This window comes from Narcine bancroftii, chromosome 2, assembly GCF_036971445.1.
Source record: "Narcine bancroftii isolate sNarBan1 chromosome 2, sNarBan1.hap1, whole genome shotgun sequence".
In the NCBI taxonomy this organism is placed as follows: domain Eukaryota; kingdom Metazoa; phylum Chordata; class Chondrichthyes; order Torpediniformes; family Narcinidae; genus Narcine; species Narcine bancroftii.
Window position 1 is genome coordinate 185,625,210 of NC_091470.1, and position 14,293 is coordinate 185,639,502.

Here is a 14,293-nt window from a genome sequence, read left to right on the forward strand (position 1 = left end):
TATATCTTCAGGTCTTATGGATGACCTGGCCCATTCTGATGCAGACTGACATCCAATGCTGAGACCACTATGGACAAGCTCCATGTCACCCAACATCAGATACCTGCAGTCAGATCACTAGGGAAAGTTCCCCTTCTCCCGGTGTGGAAGGGTTTGGGAGAGGCCCAGGAGCTCCCTTCCCACAATCGTATCCTCCCACGTCCCAAATCTTCCTCACTTCTTCTGCTACTTTGACAAGTGATGTAAAAACTCCCAGGATTAAACAAAAATAAAATGGGAAACTTCCAAGCACAAATATGCCCGTGTAAACCCTGAACCCTCTCTGTTCATTTCCCTTCCAGATGATTTCTTCAATAAAGTTGACGCCAGGCTGGTGGTTTTCTGGGTGTTGGCCGGCCTAGTGGTCACAGCTGCTGCCTTCAACGTAATGATCCACAGAAAAGAAGATAAAGTCATTAAAGGTAACGGCACAGTGCAAAGGGCAACGTTCTTGATTGGAAAGGCTTCTTGAACCAATAGTGATTCAAATAAACCCCTTGGCATGATTGGCACATTCCAGGCTGCAGGAGTATGTGTTGATGGACACACTGAGGCTTGGTCCAACCAAAGTGAGGGCACTGAGGGGAAGGACCACAGTCTGGAGTCCTCGCATTACTGGGCACTGAGGGGCTGAGACTGAGGGGAAATCCCTTAAACAACAGAGTGGGACAGTAACAAGGTGCCCCAGTGTTGGCAATGGTGGATAGTGAAGGCATCTAGAAATGTACAGTGAATGGGAATGTACGGTTATGACACTAAAGATGTGAAAAGACAGAATCCTTTTTTTGTAAAAAATTGTGAATAAAGTTTTTTTAAAAACTTTATTTAAGATTTTCAAATTACATGAAAAGCATATAGCAATCAGCTACAAACATAAACTATATAATATTTTAAGATATTTCTAAAGCCATACATTCCAAATAAGGTGACCACATTTGAACAAATAAAGAATAATTATCATGCAAATTGTAAGTTGTTTTTTCCATATAAATACAAGATCTCAATTCATAGTGCCAACGATTCATATTTACTTCTACATCATCTTCCAAGTAATCGCAATACACTTCCGTGCTACTGCTAATGCTAGTCGAACAAAAGCTATCTGAAACTTGTTCAACCCCAAACCAGTCAGTGAAACAATATAACCCAGCAAAAGAATTTCTGGATCTAATGGCAATTTAATTCTAAATAACTTTTCAAAAAATACTCTTATTATTTCCCAAAATGTTTGGACTTTATCACAAAACCAAACTACATGTAAAAATATTCCAATATGTAAACCTCATCTAAAACATAAATCTGAATTACTAAGTCCATAGTTTTTCAGTTTCTCAAGGGTAAAATGTAAAAATTTATAATTAACCAAACTATATCTTACATTAAGTAATTTAATCACTCCATCTTGGCACATATCTTCTCAGTCCTCTTGAGGTATATCATATGTTAAATCACCTTCCCATTTATTTCTAGATTTATTTAAATTTGGTTTATCCATACTATCTTGCAACAAAGCATACGTATCAGAAATAAAACCCTTTTTTAATGTATGAAAAATCAGAAACTAGAATTTTGTTAGTTCAGGTAATTTCATTTCTCTTTCATAATTAGCCTTTACCAAAGATCAAAATTAATAATCTAAAATAAAGTATTAGCTGATGTTCCAAATGTTTCTCTGTCAGTTAAAAGAAAGATTCCGTCCTTCTTCAAACCAATCCTCCATCACCTTTCTGCTTTCAGATTCCCATGCCTTTAAATACCTATTATTCATCGGAAAAAAAAAACCTTGTTTTGATCTAATGGAGCTTGAATTGTACCTATAGCAAAATTCCTTTTAGTCCAAATCCCTAAAAAATGTTTTAAAACAGGCATGTTATAACCAGAGTCCCCCTTAAATATAAACTGATGAACCTGACACTCAGAAATGTAAGCTAATTCCACTTTTGCCCAATTAGGAGGTTGCATAATATCCAACATTCTATTAATAAATTTTAATTGTGAGGTTTCATAATCATTTTGAAAATAGGGTAATTGAAGTCTTCCTAAAGCATATTTCCATGTCAATTTCTGTAATGCTACTCTCGCTAACTTCCCCTTCAATAAAAACTTCCGTATTGCCATATTGCCCTTTATCAAAAAATACTTTGGGAAGTGAACATGGAATCTATTGGAAAGGATATTGAATACATGGGAAAATATTCATTTTAATACAATTTACCCGACCTATTAATGTCAATGGAAGATCTTTCCATTTAATCAAATCCTTCTTAATCTTTCTCAATAATGGTACTTCATTTAATTTATATAATGATTGATATTTCGCATCAACCATTACTCCTAAATATTTAATTTTATTGGACCATCATGATTTTGTAATCTGTTTACACTCACTATAATCTCCATCTGAAATTGGCAATATTTCACTTTTGTCCCAATTTACTTTATACCCAGTGCATCATATTGCTCCAAACATTCTAGCAAATATTTTAAAGATTGTTCTGGGTATGTTAGATATATTAATGCATCACCAGCAAACAAATTAATCTTATATTCATCATCTGCAATTCTTATCCCTTTAATATTATCATTTGTCTAATTGCTTGAGCTAACGGTTCTATGACCAACGCAAATAAGGCTGATGACAATGGACAGCCTTGATGTGTTGATCGTATTAACTTGAATGATGAAGAAGTTTGGCCATTCATCACCACCTTAGCAACTGGATTTTTATATAATGCCTTAACCCAACCAGTAAAAAACAGCCAAAACTTAAATTTTTCTAGCACTTTAAATAAAAAATCCCACTCAACTCGATCAAATGTTTTTTCCACGTCAAGCATAACCACCATTAGTACATTTAGTTGCTGACTCAATGCATTGATCAATGTTGTCATTCTAAGAATATTATCAGAGGCCTACCTATTCTTAATTAAAACTGCCTGATCAGCATGTACTAACGTCTCTGTCCTTCTTTGCTATTATTGTAATTATTGCACTTAAACAAGATTCTGCTAATGATTGTTCTTCTGTTATTTGTTGAAGTACATCCAAAAATATAAGAGACATCATCAAAGGACACCTTATAAAACTCAACAGTAAATCCATCATCTCCTGGAGATTTCCCATTTGGCATCTTCTGAATAGCTTGTTTGATCTCAAAATCTGCAAATGGAAATTCCAACTCTTTCACATCCTCTTCTCCTAACACTGGCAGATCTAACGCAGATTTTTAAAAAAAGATTCAATAGAATCACTATCTCAAACCCGCTCAGAAGTATATAATTTCTGATAAAATGAACAAGATTGATCATTAATTTCCTGAGGTTTATAGGTAACTATTGAGTTCTTTTTCGCATTAATAGTTCTCAAAGCCTGATCTGTTTTTAATTGCCAGGCTAATACTTTATGAACTCTTTCACCTAATTCATAATAGCGCTGCTTAGATCTTTGAATTAGATGCTCATATTGGTAAGTTTGCAATGTATTGCAACGTAATTTCAACTTAGTTAATGTTGCCTTTTTAACTTCAGTACAATTTTTCGGAAACTCCTTTTCCAACTCAGTTATCTGTTTCTCCAATGTCAAACTTTCTGCCAAATACTTGTTTTTTCTTTTGCTGACTAACTAATAATTTGGTCCCATAAATATGCTTTCAAAACATCCCATAAAATGAAATTACTCAGTACTGAATTCGCACTTCTAGTCAAAAAAGAAGCAATTTGCTCCTTAACAAAACTAACAAACTCAGGTTTCTTCAATAGCATTACATTGAATCTCCAACGATAAGTTGATTGCATAACTTCAGATCCAACATATGATATAAATAACATGGAACGTTTAGACACAATCCTACTTTTATATTCAGCCCGAATAATTCAAGCTTGAAGGTGAGCAGACATCAAAAACAAATCTATTCTCGAAAATGAATCATGTCTAGATGAATAAAACAAAAAATCTTTTTCTGTTGGATTTAATCTTCTCCAAATCTTAACTAAATGCAGATCTTACATCAAAGACACCATTTGCACAGCCATCTTCGATTTCTTTATACTTTTGGGGGAGTTATCCAACAGCAGAAACACAGTTAAAATCCCCTCCAATTAAAATGTTTTCCTTAGCCTGATTTAATATCAGAAAAGCTTCAGATATAAATCGTTCATCATCTACATTAGGCGCACAGACATTCAGCAATGTCCATGATTCTGCAAAAATCTTACAATTCATTAAAATTCGACCAGATTTTTCAGAAAATGATTCCAATTCAAACGGTATTTTCTTATGATCCAAAATCGCCACTCATCACGCCTTAGAATTAAAAGAAGAAGCAATTACATGTCCTACCCAATCTCTCTTCAATTTTAAGTGTTCTTTTTCAGTTAAATGTGTTTCTTGCAAAAATGCAATATCTCCCTTCATCCTATAAGCCAACACACGTTTACGCTTAATCGGATTGTTCAATCGCTGTACATTAAAAGTCGCAAAATTCAAATTAGACATCTTATACTAAAAGATTTTCTATTATTTTCACAATTCACACATATATAGCAAAGAAAAAAACTCCCCTTGCTCAAGTAATAAAAAAACTTCTCTAAAATAAAATGCAAACAAAAATCCCGACAATATAAAAAACACACAAAAAAAATATCTTCCCCAAAACTACATCAATGTAATAATTCCCCAATTAACGTGTCTGGTTAAAAAAAACTCTAGTGGCAGATGACTTTCGAAAGTTTCAGAGTCATCCACCCCCCCCCCCCCCCAGTCAAACCTTTCAACAATTGTCCACCTCAAACATATTCCCAATGATTCCAGTCACAAAGATTGTTCCAGATCTTCAATATCAATCAGACTCCTTGACATTTCTCCCTTCTTTCCATTCCCATTCCCATTTTTCTTATCAGACATCCTCCTCTTAGGTAACAATGGTCGATCAGCTCCCTGCACATCTGGTAAAGAATTAGCAAAAATTAATGCATCATGGTCATTCTCAAAAAACTGAGATTGAAAGTTCCTGTAGAAAACTTTCAACACGGCAGGTTACCGAAAAGTAAACTTGTACCCTTTCTCCACAGCACCTCTTTTGCTGAATTAAATTCCTTACGCCTCTTAATAATCTCCTGACTCAAGTAAGCATAAAGAACTCTACTGCCTTAAACCATCATTGGAATTTGAGCCTTCTGAACAGCAACTCTTAAAATCATCTCTCTATCCTGATATCTCAGACAATGAAGTAAAACTGCTCAAGGTGGCTGACCCGGATAAAGTTTCTTCCTCAACGCTCTATGCGCTCGATCCAGTTCCAGACAATCCGGGAAAAATTCAACATCCAAAACATCTGGGATCCACTTTTAAAAAGAATTCACTGCATCTGAACCTTCAATATCTTCCGGAAGTCCTACTATTTTCACATTATTCCGTTGACCTTGATTTTCCAAAGAATCAATCTTCTTCTGCAATTCTCTCTTCTGAATCTTCCATCCTTACAAAAGTATCTTCCACTTTTTCTATTTTTTCTCTGTTCCGTTCCACTTGTCTCTACATTCAGGAAATGCCCTTTCAATTTAAAAAAAATTCTTTTACTGTATCCAACACTTTCAGATATTTATTAACATCAGCTTTAATTGACACCTCTTCACAAATACTGTTCATTTTAGCTTTCATATCCATAAATCCTTGATCCATTGGTAAAGACATCTGTGATTACATAGTGTCCATTTGATGAGCAATCCCTTCCAAAATTGTAAAAACTAGGTTGCCCCATTCCTCCTTGAGGCCTACCTTCTTAAACTGCAATCTCTGAACAAGTTCTTCCTGTCTCCATTCTGACAAGGCAGGACTTCCCTCGTCATCTTCACCCACGCTCATCATCGGTCGGGTTGCTAGGCTGCGAGTCTGGACCCCCAACAATGCAAGACCAAGTCCCCCCCCCATAGCCCAGACCCTATCCAACAAGTCGTGAACTTGCGATGCACCACGCATGCCCGGCAGCGATTGCACAGGTGCATCTTCAGACGGTCCTCTGCACATTTCAGGGCTATGGGTACAATTTCGGGGTCGCGAATTGTCATCGGAGGATGACGCTCGGCCATCTCACCCGCATGCCTGGCATCAGGGGTGCACGTATTAGAGTCTGCCGGGTGGACAGCGATACTGGTGCTAATTTGCGACCGCAAGGTAGGCGCCAGCGTCATACTAATCCAGCCAGGAGTTTGTTGTGCCTTAGGAGCTGGATCTGTCGATTCCATGATTTCAGGCCTCAATTCTTCAGCACTCTTGTACGGTTTCTTCACATAAATTATCATTTTCTTCCTTCAATCTTCAGACACCTTTAAAGACTCTTTTTAAAACTTTCCAAATGTTTTAATTCAGACATTAATTAATCCAACTGGGGAGAGGCGGAATTACACATCTTCTTCCTATGCCATCATGCCACGCTCCTGAATAAAGTTATTTTTGAAAAATAAGGGCGAGATCCCTCACTGACCTCAGTGATTGTGAATCCACTCACTGACATGTTCCTGCTTCTTGTTTTACAGAACTCCAGCTGTTTTGATCCTTGGAAGGTGAGTTACGTTGGAGACTCCCTGCCCTCATGCTTCAGTGAATGAATTGGAAATTTCCAGTTTCATTTCCCAAGACCTCTTCCATCTACATAATTGTTTCCCCACTTATACACGCATCATCGCACTTCCCTTCCTGACCCTGCTGTCTTATGTCTCCACGCTTCCCTCTCCTTGTATACTGGCCCCTCACTCACAACCCTCCCTTCTACAAAGCAACCCTTGACTTCTCCCTCCCTGAATTCTACTTTTCCACCTCTTTCCTCACATCCACAAGCATCCTACAAATTGCAAAATCCTTGTGTTGAATGAGGTTTTGCCTGATATTGGAACGTTAATTCTGAGAAACATAAATATCTCTTCTACTACTGACTTTTTATATTTGTGATTCCGGTTCAGTGAATTAAATTTCATGTATTTGTGCCTTAGAATCCCTCAGAGTAGATATGGAACATTGAAATCTCCACCACAGAACAGACCTTTCGGCCCACTGTATTGTGCTGGACAAATCACCGACTCTAACCACTATGTAGAATTTCCCTACTCCATAACCCTCCATTGTATGTATTGTATGAGCCAGCTCACCTCCTGAACCTGTGACTCCTCCCTCCTGGAAATCCCAATAAAGGCTGTTACGCCCAAACTCCTCCCTCAGTACCTGCCTTGGAACTCGGATGGCAACATGTGAGCTGCGTTGATGTCTTAAGATGTGTAAAGTCTATTAATCTCAACTCTCTGTCTAATGTGGTTGATCGATAGTGCTACCATTTAATCACCTTAATTTTGGTCCATGGACATGGCAATGTGGGCGGATAAACTTGACACAACCCTAAACGGAGGCCTCAGTCAAATGGCTGCACTGCCTCTGCTTTCGTGAGACGCAACGATGTGCAGAGAGAGGAAGGCAAATGACATTTACTCTTTGCTCAGGTCGGCCACCGCATTTTTCAGATGATAAGAGACTGCACGACTTACTCGGCCGCAATGGAGCTCCTGTGGAAACAGTACCGGAGCCCGACGAATATTCTCTACATCAGGTACTTCCTGGGCAGTTGTAGACAAGTGCCTGGTGAGTTGGTGGATGAGTACATGCGGGTCTTGTGGGAGTTGGGATGAGCCTGCGGTTGCAGAGAAGTCTCTGCTGCTGTCCACTTAGAAGAACTGATATACAATGCATGTCTGATCACATCAGACAGAGACTCTTGGAAAAGGGCGACGAAGTCAGTAAGAAGTTATTCTGGCTAAAGCTCTTGAGACAGCACAAATGAACATGGAGGTCCTCTCAAGAAATGCGTCGACCACAGAACGTGGTCCCCGGTCACCACCGCTGCCATCAAGCACCCAAAGTGCTACTTCTGCGGACACACAAAACTTTCCCTAAAGAACTGCCCAGCCCAAAACGCTACATGTCCACCTGTGGGAAGAAGTGACACTACAGGTGACCCAGACCCTTTCTAGCAGTGTTGCATGCGCAGCATGGGGGCAGCCATCTTGGAGGATGTCCCCAAATCAGGTCTACAGTAGTGACTCAGACAGCGACCAGATGTTGGCCTCGATTAGCCTGGATCAGGTCAACCTAAATCAACTGATCAGGGCCATGATGAACATCGAGGTAAATGGTTGCATTACGAACTGCCTATTTGATACAGGGAGCACGGAGAGCTTCATTTACCTGGGCATAGTGCAGCTCTACTCCAACACGGTAACCCTGGCAAAGTGTAAAGTCTCCCTTGTCTTCATTTCCACTTGGCTGAGATGTCATGGCAGCTGCACCATGACATTGACTGTGCAGGGCACGGAGTACAAGAACTTGAAGCTTGTCATGCCACAGCTCTGTGCACCAGTCATACCAGGACTGGACTTCCAGTGCCAGCTCAAGAGCGTCCAATGTAGTTTGTCGGTCCACACACACTCCTCACCACAGTCCACAACTACCAATTCTTAAACCATCCTATTTTCCCCTCTGAATACAAACTACGGTCTGTCTACCCTCTGGGTCCCACTGCCACCCCTGTTCGAGAACTTCACCTCCAACTGCGAACCTGTCGCCACCAAGAGCCTTCATCAAAGCAGAAGTCAAAAGGCTTCTGGCAGAAGGGATCATAGAACCCAGCCCTAGCATCTGGAGGGCACAGATGGTGGTCATTAATACGGAGATGAATACCCCATGGTCATCGTCTACAGATGGATGATAAACCATTTTACCCAGCTGGATCCCTACCCACACCTCCGCATTGCTGACATGGTGAACCAGATCAAGCAGTTCTGGGTCTTCTCACCCATTGACCTCAAGGCCCTACCACCAATTCCCGATCCATCCAGTGGACAGCCCGAACACTGTCTTCAAAGTGGGCTGCTGAGTCTACGACTTCCTCCAGGTCTCTTTTGGGGTCACCAATGAGAGATGAGTTGGATAGTAGATACTACAGGCTAAAGGCCACATTACTCTATTTGGACAATGTGACCATCTGCGGCCATGACCAGTAGGTTCATGGCGCTAACCTACACAAATTTCTCCAGACAGCAAAAAGCCTCAACTTAACGTGCAACCAAAAGAAATGCGCATTCAGCATCCTTGGCCATCCTTGGTTGTGTGGTGGAGAATGGCGTCATTGGGCCTGACCCTGACCACATGCGACTCCTGTTGGAACTCCCATAGCCCCTACACTCAAGTCCCAAAGATGGTGTTTGGTCTTCTTTTCATATAATGCCCAGTGGGTCCCGAATTACATGGAAAAAGCCCACCTGCTGGTAAAATCTACCTTCTTTCCCCTCTTGGCAGAATTGAAAGCAGCCTTTACATCCATCATGGGCAACATTGCCAAGGCAGTGATGCATGCTGTGGATGAATCAATCCCCCTCCAGGTGGAGAGTGATGCATCTGACTTTGCCCTGGCTACCACGCTCAAGGGCCCCGAACTCCCGCACTCAGCCATCGAAAAGGAGGACCAGGCCACAGTGGAAGCTGTACACCACTGGAGACACTACCTGGCCAGCAAATCATTCACCCTGCTGACTGACCAACGTGCAGTCACCTTTTTTTTTCAATTTTTTATTTTTCACACCATAAATCACATTAACCATGATACACACTTTTTCCTTTTCACACATATACAGTGCCATTTTCTCCCCCCCCCTCCCTCCTCCTATCCCACCCTCCCTACCTCCCCCCTCCCGTCCATTTAAGGTACAAAATCTAGGATACATTAAACCAGTCAGACAATGTTGTCATTCAATAAAAATACACCAGAAATTCCACTGAGTCCATTCTTTTCATTTCCTTTTCCTTCCGTTAACTTAGGTAGTGATTGTCCCCGGTAGGTTTTCGCTATTGTGTTTCATGTAAGGCTCCCATATTTGTTCGAATATTTCAATATTATTTCTTAAACTATATGTTATTTTTTCTAATGGAATACATTTATTCATTTCTATATACCATTGTTGTATTTTCAAATTATCTTCCAATTTCCAGGTTGACATAATACATTTTTTTGCTACGGCTTGAGCTATCTTAACAAATCTTTTTTGTGCATCCTCCAAATCAATTCCAAATTCTTTGTTTTTTATGTTACTTAGGAGGAAGATCTCTGGATTCTTTGGTATATTGTTTTCTGTTATTTTATTTAATATCTGATTTAGATCTTCCCAAAATTTTTCTACTTTCTCACATGTCCAGATTGCATGAATTGTTGTTCCCATTTCTTTTTTACATCAAAAACATCTATCAGATACTGTTGGGTCCCATTTATTTAACTTTTGAGGTGTAATGTATAGCCTGTGTATCCAGTTATATTGTATCATACGTTACCTCGTATTTATTGTATTTCTCATCGTTCCAGAGCATAACTTCTCCCATGTTTCCTTTTTTATCTTTATATTTAAATCTTGTTCCCATTTTTGTTTAGTTTTACCATTTGTTTCCTATTCTCCTTTTCTTGCAGTTTAATATACATATTTGTTATAAATCTTTTGATTATCATTGTATCTGTAATCACATATTCAAAGTTACTTCCCTCTGGCAAACTCAAACTGCTTCCTAATTTATCCTTCAAGTAGGATCTCAATTGGTAATATGCCAGTGCTGTATCTTGAGTTATATTGTATTTATCTTTCATTCGTTCAAAGGATAATAATCTATTTCCTGAAAAACAATTTTCTATTCTTTTAATCCCTTTTTTCTCCCATTCTCTAAAGGAAAGGTTATCTATTGTAAAAGGAAGTAACTTGTTTTGCGTCAATATTAGTTTTGATAATTGATAATTTGTTTTATTTCTTTCTACATGAATCTTCTTCCAAATATTGAGTAGATGATGTAATACTGGAGAACTTCTATGTTGTACCAATTTTTCATCCCATTTATATAATATGTGTTCAGGTATCTTTTCCCCTATTTTATCTAATTCTAATCTGGTCCAATCTGGCTTTTCCCTTGTTTGATAAAAATCTGATAGGTATCTTAATTGTGCGGCTCTATAATAATTTTTAAAGTTTGGCAGGTGTAAGCCTCCTTGTTTATACCATTCTGTTAATTTATCTAGTGCTATCCTCGGTTTCCCCCCTTTCCATAAAAATTTCCTTATTATTTTCTTTAACTCCTTAAAGAATTTCTCTGTCAGTTGTATTGGCAATGCCTGAAATAGGTATAATATCCTTGGAAAAATGTTCATTTTAATGCAGTTTATCCTTCCTATTAGTGTTAGTGGTAAATCTTTCCAATGCTCTAAATCGTCCTGTAATTTTTTCATTAGTGGATAATAATTGAGTTTATATAATTGGCCGAGATTTTTGTTTATTTGTACACCGAGGTATCTTATTGCCTGCATTTGCCATCTAAATGGTGATTCCTTCTTAAATTTTGAGAAATCCGCATTATTCATAGGCATTGCTTCACTTTTATTTACGTTGATCTTGTAACCCGACACTTCTCCATATTCCTTCAATTTCTTATATAATTCTTTTATTGATAGTTCTGGTTCTGTTAAGTATACTATAACATCATCCGCAAATAAACTGATTTTATATTCCTTGTCTTTTATTTTTATCCCTTTTATATTATTTTCTGTTCTTATCAATTCTGCTAGTGGTTCTATAGCTAACACAAACAATAAAGGTGATAGTGGGCATCCCTGCCGTTTTGACCTGCTTAAGTTAAATTGCTTTGATACATGTCCATTTACTGTCACTTTCGCTAATGGTCCCTTATATAATGCTTTAATCCAATTAATAAACTTCTCCGGTAAACTGAATTTTTGCAATACTTTGAACAAATAATTCCATTCTACTCTGTCAAAGGCCTTCTCTGCGTCCAAAGCAACTGCTACTGTTGGCACTTTATTCCCTTCTACTGCATGAATTAAGTTAATAAATTTACAAATATTGTCTGTTGTGCGTCTTTTTTTGATAAATCCAGTTTGGTCTAGATTTACCATTTTCGGTACATACTCTGCTAATCTGTTTGCTAATAGTTTAGCTATTATCTTATAATCTGTGTTAAGTAAAGATATTGGTCTATATGACGCTGGTGTGAGTGGATCTTTTCCTTGCTTTAGTATTACTGTAATTATTGCTGTTTTACATGAATCTGGTAAGCTTTGTGTTTTATCAATCTGGTTGATTACTTCCATGAGGGGCGGAATTAATAAGTCTTTAAATGTTTTATAGAATTCTATTGGGAATCCATCCTCTCCTGGTGTCTTATTATTTGGTAATTTTTTTATTATCTCTTGTATTTCTACTATTCCAAATGGCTCTGTTAATTTATTTTGTTCCTCTATTTGTAGTTTTGGTAGTTCAATTTTAGTTAGAAATTCATCTATTTTCCCTTCTTTCCCTTCGTTTTCAGTTTGGTATAATTGTTCATAGAATTCTCTAAAGTTTTCCTTAATTTCTTTTGGATTATATGTAATTTGTCTGTCCTTTTTCCTTGATGCCAATACCATTTTCTTAGCTTGTTCTGTCTTAAGCTGCCATGCTAGGATTTTGTGCGTTTTTCCCCTAGTTCATAATATTTCTGTTTTGTCTTCATTATGTTCTTCTCCACCTTATATGTTTGTAGTGTTTCATATTTTATTTTTTTATCCGCCAATTCTCTTCTTTTAGTTGTATCTTCCTTCATTGCTAATTATTTTTCTATATTTACTATTTCCCTTTCCAACTGCTCTGTTTCCTGATTATAGTCCTTTTTCATCTTGGTTACATAACTTATTATTTGCCCTCTAATGAATGCTTTCATTGCATCCCATAGTATAAACTTATCTTTCACTGATTTCGTATTTATTTCAAAATACATTTTAATTTGTCTTTCAATAAGTTCTCTAAAGTCCTGCCTTTTAAGTAACATGGGGTTTAATCTCCATCTATACATTCTTGGAGGGATGTCCTCTAACTTTACTGTCAATATTAAGGGTGAATGGTCCGATAGTATTCTAGCTTTATATTCTGTTTTTCTTACTCTATCTTGCATACGAGCTGATAACAAAAATAGGTCTATTCTTGAGTATGTTTTATGTCTAGCCAAGTAATATGAATATTCCTTTTCCTTTGGGTGTTGTTTCCTCCATATATCCAAAAGTTGCATTTCTTCCATCGATTTAATTATAAATTTGGTTACTTTGTTCTTTCTGTTAATTTTTTTCCCAGTTTTGTCCATATTTGAATCCAAATTCAGGTTGAAATCCCCTCCTATTAATATGTTCCCTTGCGTATCTGCTATCTTCAAAGAGGTATCTTGCATAAACTTTTGATCTTCTTCGTTAGATGAATATACATTGAGTAGATTCCAAAACTCCGAATATATCTGACATTTTATCATTACATATCTCCCTGCTGGATCTATTATTTCCTCTTCTATTTTAAATGGCACATTTTTACTAATTAATATAGCTACTCCTCTTGCTTTTGAATTAAACGATGCTGCTGTTACGTGTCCTACCCAATCTCTCTTTAATTTCTTGTGCTCCAATTCAGTTAAATGTGTTTCTTGCACAAATGCTATATCAATTTTTTCTTTTTTCAGTAAATTTAGCAGTTTCTTCCTTTTGATTTGGTTATGTATTCCATTAATATTTAAAGTCATATAGTTCAACGTAGCCATTTCATACTTTGTTTATCTTCCCTTTCCGTTTCTCCATCATCACCTTTCCTTCTTATCCATTTCTGCTTTCTTGTTTTGAACACTTTATAAGACAACATTCCTAAAACATCAAACATTTTCCTTATTCTCCTATTTAAAACTTCTTTAGCCCCAATCTCCCCTTCCCCTCCTGAGTTGTCGGACAACCACATCTCCCCTCTCCATTTGGATTTGCGAATTCACTCGCAAGCGTCAGCTGATTTTGCAGTGACCGTAACTCCTCCCCACCCAGCACCCCCCAGAAAAGATTTCACTTTTCATATGTAACAAAGGTCACTCTTTTAATTCCCTCCTTATTCCCTCTATTCCATTTCCTTCCCTTATTAATTCTTGTCTATACTCTCTATATTTTCCTCTAAATACGGATACATTCGTGTATGCACACTATACATATACACACATATACCTCTTTACCCACATACATATAAATCATGGTCATTTTTACTCTTATTACATGTCTTCATCTCTCTGCTTGTTTTGTAGTTGTTCTGCAAATTTCCTTGCTTCCTCTGGATCCGAGAATAGTTTTTTTCCATAAGATCGTTTTCGCTGTATTGAACTCCTT

At 37.7% G+C, this 14,293-nt stretch overlaps 1 long non-coding RNA gene across 1 annotated transcript in view; it reads left to right on the forward strand.

Annotated features, from left to right (window-relative positions):
• Window positions 1-365: 365 nt before the first annotated feature.
• Window positions 366-14,293, forward strand: part of LOC138752545 (uncharacterized) — a 31,624-nt gene continuing 17,696 nt past the window's right edge. Inside the window, exons 1-2 of the long non-coding RNA XR_011350730.1 lie at window positions 366-461; window positions 6,573-6,599. This is a non-coding gene — a long non-coding RNA (uncharacterized lncRNA). The remainder of the gene's footprint in view (window positions 462-6,572; window positions 6,600-14,293) is intronic.